Consider the following 14,976-nt stretch of genomic DNA (forward strand, 5'->3'; position numbering starts at 1 on the left):
AAATAGTATTAAATCTGTAGGGGTGAACTGCCATTTTCTTTGGACCGTTTTCACATTAGGGAGTTAGGGTTAGCGACTGTCTTTTGGTTTGTTTATTTCTATCAGGCTAGCTAGCACTTTCTGTGGGAAATGGCTTATTTTGTTTATTATGTTGGCCTTGGTTCGCCCTGAGTTGTGTCATTTTTTGTTTGTCACTTTCTTTCGTTTAAAATAAATATCATTCTGTTGGAACATCTCGATCCTGGATTTTGGTTTGGGGATCGGAGAGGGAACATGCTAATTTATCTTTGTATGTTGCACCCTGACCCCCTAGACAGGGGCGTAACAGACCAGTACAGTTATAGTACTTTGTACTTTGCCACATTTATCTTCTTCTTAGCAAGTGTCATGCATTCTGCTTCTCCAGCGTTTTTAAGAGCTGTTGATGATGTCAAATGCAGCTTACGGCCACACCGCTCTCTAAGCGCCCGATCTCGTCCGATCTTGGCAGCCAAATAGAGCCGGGCCTGGTTAGTACTTGGTAGGAAGACCGCCTGGGAATACCAGGTGCTGTAAGCTTTTTTGCTTGGGTTTACGGGCAGCACAAGCTGGTGTTACTGCCTATTTATTCATAGAAATTGTTCTATATTTTCATCAAATTTTGTTCTTTCATTGCTGTTTTGCTACTTTATTGGTTTGCCAACCATCGTGCTTCATTACTAGTAGACCATGTTACGGTCCTGGCCATATGTGTTGTTTTTATTTTCTTGTTCTTATAGGTGCCCTGCCTGATTGGCCGGATTGGGGGGCAGTACAGGAAGCTGATTGGTCCATCCTACACTTCCTGGAGTTTTAAAAGTACGGTTCCCAACAGCAAGCGAGGCTCTTTCTGGCATCAGCACCTGTTTGCTGTTCTTGGTTTCCAAACCTTATTTAGCATTTTTGAATTGTTAGGTTTTGTGACGTGGTTTTGTTATAAATTGTATATTTTGTAAATAGTATTAAATCTGTAGGGGTGAACTGCCATTTTCTTTGGACCGTTTTCACATTAGGGAGTTAGGGTTAGCGACTGTCTTTTGGTTTGTTTATTTCTATCAGGCTAGCTAGCACTTTCTGTGGGAAATGGCTTATTTTGTTTATTATGTTGGCCTTGGTTCGCCATGAGTTGTGTCATTTTTTGTTTGTCACTTTCTTTCGTTTAAAATAAATATCATTCTGTTGGAACATCTCGATCCTGGATTTTGGTTTGGGGATCGGAGAGGGAACATGCTAATTTATCTTTGTATGTTGCACCCTGACCCCCTAGACAGGGGCGTAACAGACCAGTACAGTTATAGTACTTTGTACTTTGCCACATTTATCTTCTTCTTAGCAAGTGTCATGCATTCTGCTTCTCTAGCGTTTTTAAGAGCTGTTGATGATGTCAAATGCAGCTTACGGCCACACCGCTCTCTAAGCGCCCGATCTCGTCCGATCTCGGCAGCCAAATAGAGCCGGGCCTGGTTAGTACTTGGTAGGAAGACCGCCTGGGAATACCAGGTGCTGTAAGCTTTTTTGCTTGGGTTTACGGGCAGCACAAGCTGGTGTTACTGCCTATTTATTCATAGAAATTGTTCTATATTTTCATCAAATTTTGTTCTTTCATTGCTGTTTTGCTACTTTATTGGTTTGCCAACCATCGTGCTTCATTACTAGTAGACCATGTTACGGTCCTGGCCATATGTGTTGTTTTTATTTTCTTTTTCTTATAGGTGCCCTGCCTGATTGGCCGGATTGGGGGGCAGTACAGGAAGCTGATTGGTCCATCCTACACTTCCTGGAGTTTTAAAAGTACGGTTCCCAACAGCAAGCGAGGCTCTTTCTGGCATCAGCACCTGTTTGCTGTTCTTGGTTTCCAAACCTTATTTAGCATTTTTGAATTGTTAGGTTTTGTGACGTGGTTTTGTTATAAATTGTATATTTTGTAAATAGTATTAAATCTGTAGGGGTGAACTGCCATTTTCTTTGGACCGTTTTCACATTAGGGAGTTAGGGATAGCGACTGTCTTTTGGTTTGTTTATTTCTATCAGGCTAGCTAGCACTTTCTGTGGGAAATGGCTTATTTTGTTTATTATGTTGGCCTTGGTTCGCCATGAGTTGTGTCATTTTTTGTTTGTCACTTTCTTTCGTTTAAAATAAATATCATTCTGTTGGAACATCTCGATCCTGGATTTTGGTTTGGGGATCGGAGAGGGAACATGCTAATTTATCTTTGTATGTTGCACCCTGACCCCCTAGACAGGGGCGTAACAGACCAGTACAGTTATAGTACTTTGTACTTTGCCACATTTATCTTCTTCTTAGCAAGTGTCATGCATTCTGCTTCTCCAGCGTTTTTAAGAGCTGTTGATGATGTCAAATGCAGCTTACGGCCACACCGCTCTCTAAGCGCCCGATCTCGTCCGATCTCGGCAGCCAAATAGAGCCGGGCCTGGTTAGTACTTGGTAGGAAGACCGCCTGGGAATACCAGGTGCTGTAAGCTTTTTTTGCTTGGGTTTACGGGCAGCACAAGCTGGTGTTACTGCCTATTTATTCATAGAAATTGTTCTATATTTTCATCAAATTTTGTTCTTTCATTGCTGTTTTGCTACTTTATTGGTTTGCCAACCATCGTGCTTCATTACTAGTAGACCATGTTACGGTCCTGGCCATATGTGTTGTTTTTATTTTCTTGTTCTTATAGGTGCCCTGCCTGATTGGCCGGATTGGGGGGCAGTACAGGAAGCTGATTGGTCCATCCTACACTTCCTGGAGTTTTAAAAGTACGGTTCCCAACAGCAAGCGAGGCTCTTTCTGGCATCAGCACCTGTTTGCTGTTCTTGGTTTCCAAACCTTATTTAGCATTTTTGAATTGTTAGGTTTTGTGACGTGGTTTTGTTATAAATTGTATATTTTGTAAATAGTATTAAATCTGTAGGGGTGAACTGCCATTTTCTTTGGACCGTTTTCACATTAGGGAGTTAGGGTTAGCGACTGTCTTTTGGTTTGTTTATTTCTATCAGGCTAGCTAGCACTTTCTGTGGGAAATGGCTTATTTTGTTTATTATGTTGGCCTTGGTTCGCCCTGAGTTGTGTCATTTTTTGTTTGTCACTTTCTTTCGTTTAAAATAAATATCATTCTGTTGGAACATCTCGATCCTGGATTATGGTTTGGAGACCGGAGAGGGAACATCCTAATTTATTTTTGTATGTTGCACCCTGACCCCCTAGACAGGGGCGTAACAGACCAGTACAGTTATAGTATTTTGTACTTTGCCACATTTATCTTCTTCTTAGCAAGTGTCATGCATTCTGCTTCTCCAGCGTTTTTAAGAGCTGTTGATGATGTCAAATGCAGCTTACGGCCACACCGCTCTCTAAGCGCCCGATCTCGTCCGATCTCGGCAGCCAAATAGAGCCGGGCCTGGTTAGTACTTGGTAGGAAGACCGCCTGGGAATACCAGGTGCTGTAAGCTTTTTTGCTTGGGTTTACGGGCAGCACAAGCTGGTGTTACTGCCTATTTATTCATAGAAATTGTTCTATATTTTCATCAAATTTTGTTCTTTCATTGCTGTTTTGCTACTTTTTTGGTTTGCCAACCATCGTGCTTCATTACTAGTAGACCATGTTACGGTCCTGGCCATATGTGTTGTTTTTATTTTCTTGTTCTTATAGGTGCCCTGCCTGATTGGCCGGATTGGGGGGCAGTACAGGAAGCTGATTGGTCCATCCTACACTTCCTGGAGTTTTAAAAGTACGGTTCCCAACAGCAAGCGAGGCTCTTTCTGGCATCAGCACCTGTTTGCTGTTCTTGGTTTCCAAACCTTATTTAGCATTTTTGAATTGTTAGGTTTTGTGACGTGGTTTTGTTATAAATTGTATATTTTGTAAATAGTATTAAATCTGTAGGGGTGAACTGCCATTTTCTTTGGACCGTTTTCACATTAGGGAGTTAGGGTTAGCGACTGTCTTTTGGTTTGTTTATTTCTATCAGGCTAGCTAGCACTTTCTGTGGGAAATGGCTTATTTTGTTTATTATGTTGGCCTTGGTTCGCCCTGAGTTGTGTCATTTTTTGTTTGTCACTTTCTTTCGTTTAAAATAAATATCATTCTGTTGGAACATCTCGATCCTGGATTTTGGTTTGGGGATCGGAGAGGGAACATGCTAATTTATCTTTGTATGTTGCACCCTGACCCCCTAGACAGGGGCGTAACAGACCAGTACAGTTATAGTACTTTGTACTTTGCCACATTTATCTTCTTCTTAGCAAGTGTCATGCATTCTGCTTCTCCAGCGTTTTTAAGAGCTGTTGATGATGTCAAATGCAGCTTACGGCCACACCGCTCTCTAAGCGCCCGATCTCGTCCGATCTCGGCAGCCAAATAGAGCCGGGCCTGGTTAGTACTTGGTAGGAAGACCGCCTGGGAATACCAGGTGCTGTAAGCTTTTTTGCTTGGGTTTACGGGCAGCACAAGCTGGTGTTACTGCCTATTTATTCATAGAAATTGTTCTATATTTTCATCAAATTTTGTTCTTTCATTGCTGTTTTGCTACTTTATTGGTTTGCCAACCATCGTGCTTCATTACTAGTAGACCATGTTACGGTCCTGGCCATATGTGTTGTTTTTATTTTCTTGTTCTTATAGGTGCCCTGCCTGATTGGCCGGATTGGGGGGCAGTACAGGAAGCTGATTGGTCCATCCTACACTTCCTGGAGTTTTAAAAGTACGGTTCCCAACAGCAAGCGAGGCTCTTTCTGGCATCAGCACCTGTTTGCTGTTCTTGGTTTCCAAACCTTATTTAGCATTTTTGAATTGTTAGGTTTTGTGACGTGGTTTTGTTATAAATTGTATATTTTGTAAATAGTATTAAATCTGTAGGGGTGAACTGCCATTTTCTTTGGACCGTTTTCACATTAGGGAGTTAGGGTTAGCGACTGTCTTTTGGTTTGTTTATTTCTATCAGGCTAGCTAGCACTTTCTGTGGGAAATGGCTTATTTTGTTTATTATGTTGGCCTTGGTTCGCCATGAGTTGTGTCATTTTTTGTTTGTCACTTTCTTTCGTTTAAAATAAATATCATTCTGTTGGAACATCTCGATCCTGGATTTTGGTTTGGGGATCGGAGAGGGAACATGCTAATTTATCTTTGTATGTTGCACCCTGACCCCCTAGACAGGGGCGTAACAGACCAGTACAGTTATAGTACTTTGTACTTTGCCACATTTATCTTCTTCTTAGCAAGTGTCATGCATTCTGCTTCTCTAGCGTTTTTAAGAGCTGTTGATGATGTCAAATGCAGCTTACGGCCACACCGCTCTCTAAGCGCCCGATCTCGTCCGATCTCGGCAGCCAAATAGAGCCGGGCCTGGTTAGTACTTGGTAGGAAGACCGCCTGGGAATACCAGGTGCTGTAAGCTTTTTTGCTTGGGTTTACGGGCAGCACAAGCTGGTGTTACTGCCTATTTATTCATAGAAATTGTTCTATATTTTCATCAAATTTTGTTCTTTCATTGCTGTTTTGCTACTTTATTGGTTTGCCAACCATCGTGCTTCATTACTAGTAGACCATGTTACGGTCCTGGCCATATGTGTTGTTTTTATTTTCTTTTTCTTATAGGTGCCCTGCCTGATTGGCCGGATTGGGGGGCAGTACAGGAAGCTGATTGGTCCATCCTACACTTCCTGGAGTTTTAAAAGTACGGTTCCCAACAGCTAGCGAGGCTCTTTCTGGCATCAGCACCTGTTTGCTGTTCTTGGTTTCCAAACCTTATTTAGCATTTTTGAATTGTTAGGTTTTGTGCCGTGGTTTTGTTTATAAATTGTATATTTTGTAAATAGTATTAAATCTATAGGGGTGAACTGCCATTTTCTTTGGAGTGTTTTCACATTAGGGAGTTATGGTTAGCGACTGTCTTTTGGTTTGTTTATTTCTATCAGGCTAGCTAGCACTTTCTGTGGGAAATGGCTTATTTTGTTTATTATGTTGGCCTTGGTTCGCCCTGAGTTGTAGTGTCATGTTTTGTTTGACACTTTCTTTCGTTTAAAATAAATATCATTCTGTTGGAACATCTCGATCCTGGATTATGGTTTGGAGACCGGAGAGGGAACATCCTAATTTATCTTTGTATGTTGCACCCTGACCCCCTAGACAGGGGCGTAACAGACCAGTACAGTTATAGTACTTTGTACTTTGCCACATTTATCTTCTTCTTAGCAAGTGTCATGCATTCTGCTTCTCCAGCGTTTTTAAGAGCTGTTGATGATGTCAAATGCAGCTTACGGCCACACCGCTCTCTAAGCGCCCGATCTCGTCCGATCTCGGCAGCCAAATAGAGCCGGGCCTGGTTAGTACTTGGTAGGAAGACCGCCTGGGAATACCAGGTGCTGTAAGCTTTTTTGCTTGGGTTTACGGGCAGCACAAGCTGGTGTTACTGCCTATTTATTCATAGAAATTGTTCTATATTTTCATCAAATTTTGTTCTTTCATTGCTGTTTTGCTACTTTATTGGTTTGCCAACCATCGTGCTTCATTACTAGTAGACCATGTTACGGTCCTGGCCATATGTGTTGTTTTTATTTTCTTGTTCTTATAGGTGCCCTGCCTGATTGGCCGGATTGGGGGGCAGTACAGGAAGCTGATTGGTCCATCCTACACTTCCTGGAGTTTTAAAAGTACAGTTCCCAACAGCAAGCGAGGCTCTTTCTGGCATCAGCACCTGTTTGCTGTTCTTGGTTTCCAAACCTTATTTAGCATTTTTGAATTGTTAGGTTTTGTGACGTGGTTTGTTATAAATTGTATATTTTGTAAATAGTATTAAATCTGTAGGGGTGAACTGCCATTTTCTTTGGACCGTTTTCACATTAGGGAGTTAGGGTTAGCGACTGTCTTTTGGTTTGTTTATTTCTATCAGGCTAGCTAGCACTTTCTGTGGGAAATGGCTTATTTTGTTTATTATGTTGGCCTTGGTTCGCCATGAGTTGTGTCATTTTTTGTTTGTCACTTTCTTTCGTTTAAAATAAATATCATTCTGTTGGAACATCTCGATCCTGGATTTTGGTTTGGGGATCGGAGAGGGAACATGCTAATTTATCTTTGTATGTTGCACCCTGACCCCCTAGACAGGGGCGTAACAGACCAGTACAGTTATAGTACTTTGTACTTTGCCACATTTATCTTCTTCTTAGCAAGTGTCATGCATTCTGCTTCTCTAGCGTTTTTAAGAGCTGTTGATGATGTCAAATGCAGCTTACGGCCACACCGCTCTCTAAGCGCCCGATCTCGTCCGATCTCGGCAGCCAAATAGAGCCGGGCCTGGTTAGTACTTGGTAGGAAGACCGCCTGGGAATACCAGGTGCTGTAAGCTTTTTTGCTTGGGTTTACGGGCAGCACAAGCTGGTGTTACTGCCTATTTATTCATAGAAATTGTTCTATATTTTCATCAAATTTTGTTCTTTCATTGCTGTTTTGCTACTTTATTGGTTTGCCAACCATCGTGCTTCATTACTAGTAGACCATGTTACGGTCCTGGCCATATGTGTTGTTTTTATTTTCTTTTTCTTATAGGTGCCCTGCCTGATTGGCCGGATTGGGGGGCAGTACAGGAAGCTGATTGGTCCATCCTACACTTCCTGGAGTTTTAAAAGTACGGTTCCCAACAGCTAGCGAGGCTCTTTCTGGCATCAGCACCTGTTTGCTGTTCTTGGTTTCCAAACCGTATTTAGCATTTTTGAATTGTTAGGTTTTGTGCCGTGGTTTTGTTTATAAATTGTATATTTTGTAAATAGTATTAAATCTGTAGGGGTGAACTGCCATTTTCTTTGGACTGTTTTCACATTAGGGAGTTATGGTTAGCGACTGTCTTTTGGTTTGTTTATTTCTATCAGGCTAGCTAGCACTTTCTGTGGGAAATGGCTTATTTTGTTTATTATGTTGGCCTTGGTTCGCCCTGAGTTGTAGTGTCATGTTTTGTTTGACACTTTCTTTCGTTTAAAATAAATATCATTCTGTTGGAACATCTCGATCCTGGATTATGGTTTGGAGACCGGAGAGGGAACATCCTAATTTATCTTTGTATGTTGCACCCTGACCCCCTAGACAGGGGCGTAACAGACCAGTACAGTTATAGTACTTTGTACTTTGCCACATTTATCTTCTTCTTAGCAAGTGTCATGCATTCTGCTTCTCCAGCGTTTTTAAGAGCTGTTGATGATGTCAAATGCAGCTTACGGCCACACCGCTCTCTAAGCGCCCGATCTCGTCCGATCTCGGCAGCCAAATAGAGCCGGGCCTGGTTAGTACTTGGTAGGAAGACCGCCTGGGAATACCAGGTGCTGTAAGCTTTTTTGCTTGGGTTTACGGGCAGCACAAGCTGGTGTTACTGCCTATTTATTCATAGAAATTGTTCTATATTTTCATCAAATTTTGTTCTTTCATTGCTGTTTTGCTACTTTATTGGTTTGCCAACCATCGTGCTTCATTACTAGTAGACCATGTTACGGTCCTGGCCATATGTGTTGTTTTTATTTTCTTGTTCTTATAGGTGCCCTGCCTGATTGGCCGGATTGGGGGGCAGTACAGGAAGCTGATTGGTCCATCCTACACTTCCTGGAGTTTTAAAAGTACGGTTCCCAACAGCAAGCGAGGCTCTTTCTGGCATCAGCACCTGTTTGCTGTTCTTGGTTTCCAAACCTTATTTAGCATTTTTGAATTGTTAGGTTTTGTGACGTGGTTTTGTTATAAATTGTATATTTTGTAAATAGTATTAAATCTGTAGGGGTGAACTGCCATTTTCTTTGGACCGTTTTCACATTAGGGAGTTAGGGTTAGCGACTGTCTTTTGGTTTGTTTATTTCTATCAGGCTAGCTAGCACTTTCTGTGGGAAATGGCTTATTTTGTTTATTATGTTGGCCTTGGTTCGCCCTGAGTTGTGTCATTTTTTGTTTGTCACTTTCTTTCGTTTAAAATAAATATCATTCTGTTGGAACATCTCGATCCTGGATTTTGGTTTGGGGATCGGAGAGGGAACATGCTAATTTATCTTTGTATGTTGCACCCTGACCCCCTAGACAGGGGCGTAACAGACCAGTACAGTTATAGTACTTTGTACTTTGCCACATTTATCTTCTTCTTAGCAAGTGTCATGCATTCTGCTTCTCCAGCGTTTTTAAGAGCTGTTGATGATGTCAAATGCAGCTTACGGCCACACCGCTCTCTAAGCGCCCGATCTCGTCCGATCTCGGCAGCCAAATAGAGCCGGGCCTGGTTAGTACTTGGTAGGAAGACCGCCTGGGAATACCAGGTGCTGTAAGCTTTTTTGCTTGGGTTTACGGGCAGCACAAGCTGGTGTTACTGCCTATTTATTCATAGAAATTGTTCTATATTTTCATCAAATTTTGTTCTTTCATTGCTGTTTTGCTACTTTATTGGTTTGCCAACCATCGTGCTTCATTACTAGTAGACCATGTTACGGTCCTGGCCATATGTGTTGTTTTTATTTTCTTTTTCTTATAGGTGCCCTGCCTGATTGGCCGGATTGGGGGGCAGTACAGGAAGCTGATTGGTCCATCCTACACTTCCTGGAGTTTTAAAAGTACGGTTCCCAACAGCTAGCGAGGCTCTTTCTGGCATCAGCACCTGTTTGCTGTTCTTGGTTTCCAAACCGTATTTAGCATTTTTGAATTGTTAGGTTTTGTGCCGTGGTTTTGTTTATAAATTGTATATTTTGTAAATAGTATTAAATCTGTAGGGGTGAACTGCCATTTTCTTTGGACTGTTTTCACATTAGGGAGTTATGGTTAGCGACTGTCTTTTGGTTTGTTTATTTCTATCAGGCTAGCTAGCACTTTCTGTGGGAAATGGCTTATTTTGTTTATTATGTTGGCCTTGGTTCGCCCTGAGTTGTAGTGTCATGTTTTGTTTGACACTTTCTTTCGTTTAAAATAAATATCATTCTGTTGGAACATCTCGATCCTGGATTATGGTTTGGAGACCGGAGAGGGAACATCCTAATTTATCTTTGTATGTTGCACCCTGACCCCCTAGACAGGGGCGTAACAGACCAGTACAGTTATAGTACTTTGTACTTTGCCACATTTATCTTCTTCTTAGCAAGTGTCATGCATTCTGCTTCTCCAGCGTTTTTAAGAGCTGTTGATGATGTCAAATGCAGCTTACGGCCACACCGCTCTCTAAGCGCCCGATCTCGTCCGATCTCGGCAGCCAAATAGAGCCGGGCCTGGTTAGTACTTGGTAGGAAGACCGCCTGGGAATACCAGGTGCTGTAAGCTTTTTTGCTTGGGTTTACGGGCAGCACAAGCTGGTGTTACTGCCTATTTATTCATAGAAATTGTTCTATATTTTCATCAAATTTTGTTCTTTCATTGCTGTTTTGCTACTTTATTGGTTTGCCAACCATCGTGCTTCATTACTAGTAGACCATGTTACGGTCCTGGCCATATGTGTTGTTTTTATTTTCTTGTTCTTATAGGTGCCCTGCCTGATTGGCCGGATTGGGGGGCAGTACAGGAAGCTGATTGGTCCATCCTACACTTCCTGGAGTTTTAAAAGTACAGTTCCCAACAGCAAGCGAGGCTCTTTCTGGCATCAGCACCTGTTTGCTGTTCTTGGTTTCCAAACCTTATTTAGCATTTTTGAATTGTTAGGTTTTGTGACGTGGTTTGTTATAAATTGTATATTTTGTAAATAGTATTAAATCTGTAGGGGTGAACTGCCATTTTCTTTGGACCGTTTTCACATTAGGGAGTTAGGGTTAGCGACTGTCTTTTGGTTTGTTTATTTCTATCAGGCTAGCTAGCACTTTCTGTGGGAAATGGCTTATTTTGTTTATTATGTTGGCCTTGGTTCGCCCTGAGTTGTAGTGTCATGTTTTGTTTGACACTTTCTTTCGTTTAAAATAAATATCATTCTGTTGGAACATCTCGATCCTGGATTATGGTTTGGAGACCGGAGAGGGAACATCCTAATTTATCTTTGTATGTTGCACCCTGACCCCCTAGACAGGGGCGTAACAGACCAGTACAGTTATAGTACTTTGTACTTTGCCACATTTATCTTCTTCTTAGCAAGTGTCATGCATTCTGCTTCTCCAGCGTTTTTAAGAGCTGTTGATGATGTCAAATGCAGCTTACGGCCACACCGCTCTCTAAGCGCCCGATCTCGTCCGATCTCGGCAGCCAAATAGAGCCGGGCCTGGTTAGTACTTGGTAGGAAGACCGCCTGGGAATACCAGGTGCTGTAAGCTTTTTTGCTTGGGTTTACGGGCAGCACAAGCTGGTGTTACTGCCTATTTATTCATAGAAATTGTTCTATATTTTCATCAAATTTTGTTCTTTCATTGCTGTTTTGCTACTTTATTGGTTTGCCAACCATCGTGCTTCATTACTAGTAGACCATGTTACGGTCCTGGCCATATGTGTTGTTTTTATTTTCTTGTTCTTATAGGTGCCCTGCCTGATTGGCCGGATTGGGGGGCAGTACAGGAAGCTGATTGGTCCATCCTACACTTCCTGGAGTTTTAAAAGTACGGTTCCCAACAGCAAGCGAGGCTCTTTCTGGCATCAGCACCTGTTTGCTGTTCTTGGTTTCCAAACCTTATTTAGCATTTTTGAATTGTTAGGTTTTGTGACGTGGTTTTGTTATAAATTGTATATTTTGTAAATAGTATTAAATCTGTAGGGGTGAACTGCCATTTTCTTTGGACCGTTTTCACATTAGGGAGTTAGGGTTAGCGACTGTCTTTTGGTTTGTTTATTTCTATCAGGCTAGCTAGCACTTTCTGTGGGAAATGGCTTATTTTGTTTATTATGTTGGCCTTGGTTCGCCCTGAGTTGTGTCATTTTTTGTTTGTCACTTTCTTTCGTTTAAAATAAATATCATTCTGTTGGAACATCTCGATCCTGGATTTTGGTTTGGGGATCGGAGAGGGAACATGCTAATTTATCTTTGTATGTTGCACCCTGACCCCCTAGACAGGGGCGTAACAGACCAGTACAGTTATAGTACTTTGTACTTTGCCACATTTATCTTCTTCTTAGCAAGTGTCATGCATTCTGCTTCTCCAGCGTTTTTAAGAGCTGTTGATGATGTCAAATGCAGCTTACGGCCACACCGCTCTCTAAGCGCCCGATCTCGTCCGATCTCGGCAGCCAAATAGAGCCGGGCCTGGTTAGTACTTGGTAGGAAGACCGCCTGGGAATACCAGGTGCTGTAAGCTTTTTTGCTTGGGTTTACGGGCAGCACAAGCTGGTGTTACTGCCTATTTATTCATAGAAATTGTTCTATATTTTCATCAAATTTTGTTCTTTCATTGCTGTTTTGCTACTTTATTGGTTTGCCAACCATCGTGCTTCATTACTAGTAGACCATGTTACGGTCCTGGCCATATGTGTTGTTTTTATTTTCTTTTTCTTATAGGTGCCCTGCCTGATTGGCCGGATTGGGGGGCAGTACAGGAAGCTGATTGGTCCATCCTACACTTCCTGGAGTTTTAAAAGTACGGTTCCCAACAGCTAGCGAGGCTCTTTCTGGCATCAGCACCTGTTTGCTGTTCTTGGTTTCCAAACCGTATTTAGCATTTTTGAATTGTTAGGTTTTGTGCCGTGGTTTTGTTTATAAATTGTATATTTTGTAAATAGTATTAAATCTGTAGGGGTGAACTGCCATTTTCTTTGGACTGTTTTCACATTAGGGAGTTATGGTTAGCGACTGTCTTTTGGTTTGTTTATTTCTATCAGGCTAGCTAGCACTTTCTGTGGGAAATGGCTTATTTTGTTTATTATGTTGGCCTTGGTTCGCCCTGAGTTGTAGTGTCATGTTTTGTTTGACACTTTCTTTCGTTTAAAATAAATATCATTCTGTTGGAACATCTCGATCCTGGATTATGGTTTGGAGACCGGAGAGGGAACATCCTAATTTATCTTTGTATGTTGCACCCTGACCCCCTAGACAGGGGCGTAACAGACCAGTACAGTTATAGTACTTTGTACTTTGCCACATTTATCTTCTTCTTAGCAAGTGTCATGCATTCTGCTTCTCCAGCGTTTTTAAGAGCTGTTGATGATGTCAAATGCAGCTTACGGCCACACCGCTCTCTAAGCGCCCGATCTCGTCCGATCTCGGCAGCCAAATAGAGCCGGGCCTGGTTAGTACTTGGTAGGAAGACCGCCTGGGAATACCAGGTGCTGTAAGCTTTTTTGCTTGGGTTTACGGGCAGCACAAGCTGGTGTTACTGCCTATTTATTCATAGAAATTGTTCTATATTTTCATCAAATTTTGTTCTTTCATTGCTGTTTTGCTACTTTATTGGTTTGCCAACCATCGTGCTTCATTACTAGTAGACCATGTTACGGTCCTGGCCATATGTGTTGTTTTTATTTTCTTGTTCTTATAGGTGCCCTGCCTGATTGGCCGGATTGGGGGGCAGTACAGGAAGCTGATTGGTCCATCCTACACTTCCTGGAGTTTTAAAAGTACAGTTCCCAACAGCAAGCGAGGCTCTTTCTGGCATCAGCACCTGTTTGCTGTTCTTGGTTTCCAAACCTTATTTAGCATTTTTGAATTGTTAGGTTTTGTGACGTGGTTTGTTATAAATTGTATATTTTGTAAATAGTATTAAATCTGTAGGGGTGAACTGCCATTTTCTTTGGACCGTTTTCACATTAGGGAGTTAGGGTTAGCGACTGTCTTTTGGTTTGTTTATTTCTATCAGGCTAGCTAGCACTTTCTGTGGGAAATGGCTTATTTTGTTTATTATGTTGGCCTTGGTTCGCCATGAGTTGTGTCATTTTTTGTTTGTCACTTTCTTTCGTTTAAAATAAATATCATTCTGTTGGAACATCTCGATCCTGGATTTTGGTTTGGGGATCGGAGAGGGAACATGCTAATTTATCTTTGTATGTTGCACCCTGACCCCCTAGACAGGGGCGTAACAGACCAGTACAGTTATAGTACTTTGTACTTTGCCACATTTATCTTCTTCTTAGCAAGTGTCATGCATTCTGCTTCTCTAGCGTTTTTAAGAGCTGTTGATGATGTCAAATGCAGCTTACGGCCACACCGCTCTCTAAGCGCCCGATCTCGTCCGATCTCGGCAGCCAAATAGAGCCGGGCCTGGTTAGTACTTGGTAGGAAGACCGCCTGGGAATACCAGGTGCTGTAAGCTTTTTTGCTTGGGTTTACGGGCAGCACAAGCTGGTGTTACTGCCTATTTATTCATAGAAATTGTTCTATATTTTCATCAAATTTTGTTCTTTCATTGCTGTTTTGCTACTTTATTGGTTTGCCAACCATCGTGCTTCATTACTAGTAGACCATGTTACGGTCCTGGCCATATGTGTTGTTTTTATTTTCTTTTTCTTATAGGTGCCCTGCCTGATTGGCCGGATTGGGGGGCAGTACAGGAAGCTGATTGGTCCATCCTACACTTCCTGGAGTTTTAAAAGTACGGTTCCCAACAGCTAGCGAGGCTCTTTCTGGCATCAGCACCTGTTTGCTGTTCTTGGTTTCCAAACCGTATTTAGCATTTTTGAATTGTTAGGTTTTGTGCCGTGGTTTTGTTTATAAATTGTATATTTTGTAAATAGTATTAAATCTGTAGGGGTGAACTGCCATTTTCTTTGGACTGTTTTCACATTAGGGAGTTATGGTTAGCGACTGTCTTTTGGTTTGTTTATTTCTATCAGGCTAGCTAGCACTTTCTGTGGGAAATGGCTTATTTTGTTTATTATGTTGGCCTTGGTTCGCCCTGAGTTGTAGTGTCATGTTTTGTTTGACACTTTCTTTCGTTTAAAATAAATATCATTCTGTTGGAACATCTCGATCCTGGATTATGGTTTGGAGACCGGAGAGGGAACATCCTAATTTATCTTTGTATGTTGCACCCTGACCCCCTAGACAGGGGCGTAACAGACCAGTACAGTTATAGTACTTTGTACTTTGCCACATTTATCTTCTTC

At 41.9% G+C, this 14,976-nt stretch overlaps 15 pseudogenes; all 15 read left to right on the top strand.

Annotated features, from left to right (window-relative positions):
* Positions 1-439: 439 nt before the first annotated feature.
* LOC137114536 (5S ribosomal RNA) lies at positions 440-558 on the top strand (annotated as a pseudogene).
* An 853-nt stretch (positions 559-1,411) lies between these two features.
* On the top strand, positions 1,412-1,530 carry LOC137115191 (5S ribosomal RNA; annotated as a pseudogene).
* Positions 1,531-2,383: 853 nt separating this feature from the next.
* On the top strand, positions 2,384-2,502 carry LOC137115203 (5S ribosomal RNA; annotated as a pseudogene).
* An 854-nt stretch (positions 2,503-3,356) lies between these two features.
* On the top strand, positions 3,357-3,475 carry LOC137115214 (5S ribosomal RNA; annotated as a pseudogene).
* Positions 3,476-4,328: 853 nt separating this feature from the next.
* Positions 4,329-4,447, top strand: LOC137115225 (5S ribosomal RNA; annotated as a pseudogene).
* Positions 4,448-5,300: 853 nt separating this feature from the next.
* Positions 5,301-5,419, top strand: LOC137115236 (5S ribosomal RNA; annotated as a pseudogene).
* An 857-nt stretch (positions 5,420-6,276) lies between these two features.
* LOC137115249 (5S ribosomal RNA) lies at positions 6,277-6,395 on the top strand (annotated as a pseudogene).
* An 852-nt stretch (positions 6,396-7,247) lies between these two features.
* LOC137115260 (5S ribosomal RNA) lies at positions 7,248-7,366 on the top strand (annotated as a pseudogene).
* Positions 7,367-8,223: 857 nt separating this feature from the next.
* On the top strand, positions 8,224-8,342 carry LOC137115271 (5S ribosomal RNA; annotated as a pseudogene).
* An 853-nt stretch (positions 8,343-9,195) lies between these two features.
* On the top strand, positions 9,196-9,314 carry LOC137115282 (5S ribosomal RNA; annotated as a pseudogene).
* Positions 9,315-10,171: 857 nt separating this feature from the next.
* On the top strand, positions 10,172-10,290 carry LOC137115293 (5S ribosomal RNA; annotated as a pseudogene).
* Positions 10,291-11,145: 855 nt separating this feature from the next.
* Positions 11,146-11,264, top strand: LOC137114454 (5S ribosomal RNA; annotated as a pseudogene).
* Positions 11,265-12,117: 853 nt separating this feature from the next.
* On the top strand, positions 12,118-12,236 carry LOC137114466 (5S ribosomal RNA; annotated as a pseudogene).
* Positions 12,237-13,093: 857 nt separating this feature from the next.
* Positions 13,094-13,212, top strand: LOC137114478 (5S ribosomal RNA; annotated as a pseudogene).
* Positions 13,213-14,064: 852 nt separating this feature from the next.
* LOC137114489 (5S ribosomal RNA) lies at positions 14,065-14,183 on the top strand (annotated as a pseudogene).
* The last annotated feature ends 793 nt before the right edge of the window (positions 14,184-14,976 follow it).

This window comes from Channa argus, unplaced genomic scaffold, assembly GCF_033026475.1.
Source record: "Channa argus isolate prfri unplaced genomic scaffold, Channa argus male v1.0 Contig020, whole genome shotgun sequence".
NCBI classification, from domain to species: domain Eukaryota; kingdom Metazoa; phylum Chordata; class Actinopteri; order Anabantiformes; family Channidae; genus Channa; species Channa argus.